Genomic DNA, 3,435 nt, shown 5'->3' with positions numbered 1-3,435 from the left:
GCCTACCTCAAGTTGTTTCAGGCGTTTACTTATTGTTCCAATAAAAAAAAAGGTGTTTACTTATTATAATGAGATGATAATATCACTATAGAATCTTAGGTGATCTCACAGAACCTCGGCCATAACTTCTTCTTTTGTGTGCTTTTCTGGTAACTGATGTCCAATGTGTTGGGTGGGGCCCAAATGGCCTGTTAGATGCTTTGATCATGTCTGGTCACCGGATCCCATGCGACTCAAGTTAGGAGGTTTCATCAGACTTTGGTATATGGCAAGTTCTAGCATATCATTGTTAGGTCAGCTGTGGCTTCATTTGGCCAATGTCACCTTAGCTTCTGTCTCTTCTCCTTCCAAACTATTCATCACTGGCTATAACAAATGAGCTGCCTTAATTGTACCCAAAAACATAAATAAATAAATAAATAAGGATTGTTCTGAAGACCTTATCAAAAAGCCTCTCTCTTTTTTTTTCTTTTCTTTTTCTTTTTTGTGTGTGCGCGTCATCAAAATTATTGAAATTTGCTCTGCTCATTTTTGAAGACTTTGTAATATTAAGATGGAGGAAGAATCTCTTTTAACTTGAAATGCATTTGCCCATCTACTAGTCCCACATGCTTTCTAAGCACAAAATTTTAATTTTTTTTTTTTTTTTTTTTTTGATGATAATAATGGTGGAGATGCTACTATCTGCACTTGAAAACTTTGCATCAGAGCTTGAGAGATGCCAATGACGATATCCAAGTCATGTTGGCAAATGCCAATGCCGATGTCCGAGTCATGTTGGCAAATTTCCCCCGGAAAAGATGTCGGCATTTTACTTATTTTTCATTATATATTGAAAATACAAAAAAGTTGCGTGTCTTAATTTTCACTTCATTTTGTAGCATGTTTATGGAAATATTTGTGGATCAAGTAAGATTGAATGCTGAAATGGGTATCACCTGCCACTGATTTTGCCAGTACCGACCTACCGTCAAACTTCCGGCCAAGATGGTCAGTGCTAGTTTCTTCAACCTTGGCCCAAGCCTCGTAGGTGTCTGGTGTCACAATCAGCCTTAGCTGGAGCAATTCCGATAAGTTGGCTCGATCATATCAGTTCAGATTTTGGTTAGTGGAAAGGTATGCCATGAGGGCCACTAGTATTGTGGTGGTAGCGTGACATGATGGAGAACATATGCTCTGAATCTTATCCTCCCCCTCTCGCTTTCTCTCTATAAAGAAGAGGACTTGGTTGAGGACATGTGATTCACTTTTGGTTGTCATCCTTCTCATATAGAACCTCCTAAGAAAGGAGAGATAAGCCAAATAGATGCATAGAAAGAGACATCTAATTTTAATATTAATGACCATATTTAATGGATCAGACATCCAATTAGAAGTTGCTTGTGCTATTAGCAACTTTTTAACTATTGAGGAATACCAACCAGTTACATGATTCTCCCATTAATTGGTCACTGCCTGCGATCTTTGTTAGAATCACTGGTTTATCCAGGTTAGATTTAGGTGGAATCCATAAATATGGTACAGGCATATATCCAATGTGAAACACCCCATAAACCAATTCAGGTACGATGGTTTTGTTCTGGTGGTAAGTTAGCACGACCACAGCTACCAGCCACCAAATAAAATAGAAATCATATCAAGAGTTCGAATCTTCTGAGGTGCACGATTTACACTGTAGAGCATAGCATTCAATATCCACAAGGCCATAGCATCATCCGAATTATAAAGACTATCGAACAAAACAGCTTTACGTTCCATACATGATGCATTGTGTATAATATATGATGTATTGCTGTTGATCATCATCCATCTCTTGGTGATAAACATCAAATGCTATGTATAGCGTTTGATGATCCAAATGAGATCACCGATGATTCGAATCCTATAATGATCTGGCCATCATTGATTTAATATCACAACATTTGGTAAATCATAGTCCAGTGATTAAAGAACCTCGAGTATTCATGAGTAACTTATTTGGTATTCTATAGAAATCCCAGAATACTGATTATATAATATCAAAACTAACCATAATATACTCCATAAAAATATATTTATTAATCATATATAAAACATATTATAAATAAAATATTACTATATTTACTAATACATTAATAATTAATAGATAATATAAAAATATATTTATTAATCTTATAAATTATTATTCCTAAAAAATATATTAATTGTTACTATAAAAATAATATGTTTATTTATACTTATAATATATTATTTATTAATATGAATATTTATTTTAATTAAAAAAATAAAATAAATTGAAGTAATATTTTAAATATTTTATTTTTATAAATATAAAATATAATAAAATACTTTTACTTCAATTTAAAATTATCATTGAATCATGATATGACCATAATATGATTAATAATATATTATCATGTAACATATATCATAAATATAATATATAATATCAAATATAATATAATATTATGTATATAATATTGATATAATATATTAACAATATATTGACACATCAATTTTTTTACTAGACTGAGAATATTTTTGTTCTCATATTTCAATCCAAAATCATTGTTCGAGGGTGATCTTGAATTTCCAACCTCAACGACGGATATCTCACCACTAGATTAAAGAGTGATTTGAAGAGTGAAGATGATTTGAATTCATTATCAAGTAGAACCACTATGGTACAATCCAACATGATATTCTCATCATCTCTATATATTATCCTTGTCCTTGAATAGATCATCCCTACCAAACACTACCAAACACCACCTATGATGCAAAACATGAGCGGTAAAAAACCATCCCCCTCAAGCCAACAGGCCAATACCATCGGATATAACGTCAAAAATATCTTACGTAGCACTTGGGGTTTGCGTGGTTTAACGTTTAGCGCTATCTGCCGTGAGCTAATCTTCCGCGGAGCGGAAATCGCTACCGCTCCGCGCCACTCTTGTGGCCTGACAAACGTGCTGCAACTTGCCTTTCCTCTGGAGTCATTAATCATTCACAAAAACCAGGTCATTTGAAAAATGGCAGCATTCCTACATATTCTAATCATCTCTCCCTCCATGAAGCCCTACCCCCTACCCACCAACTCCTCTGGCAGCTGCAGATATAGGACAACCTTTTCTAAAATCAGCTGTGTCATCAGCGTCCGGTACAGATTTCTGTTTCTAATCTTCATCTGTACTAACATTTGATGGAACAACAGAAACTCATAAAACCTCTGGAAAAAGGAAATCCTGACTTATGTGTTCTATTCACCTTCTTTTCTACTTCCGTGGTTGCTAATTTGAACAGGAGGCCTGCAAAAACCTACCGGTCATTTTTTTTGACAGAGAATGATGACCGTGTTTCAAAATCAGACTTCAAAAGAACACTTTGACCTTCCAATCTCCAGGGCAAATATGCTCCAACATCATACAGTTGTCAATCATACTCCACACGCAACAT

The sequence above is a fragment of the Elaeis guineensis genome, chromosome 7, assembly GCF_000442705.2.
Source record: "Elaeis guineensis isolate ETL-2024a chromosome 7, EG11, whole genome shotgun sequence".
NCBI classification, from domain to species: domain Eukaryota; kingdom Viridiplantae; phylum Streptophyta; class Magnoliopsida; order Arecales; family Arecaceae; genus Elaeis; species Elaeis guineensis.
Note: the sequence above shows the minus strand (reverse complement) of the source record.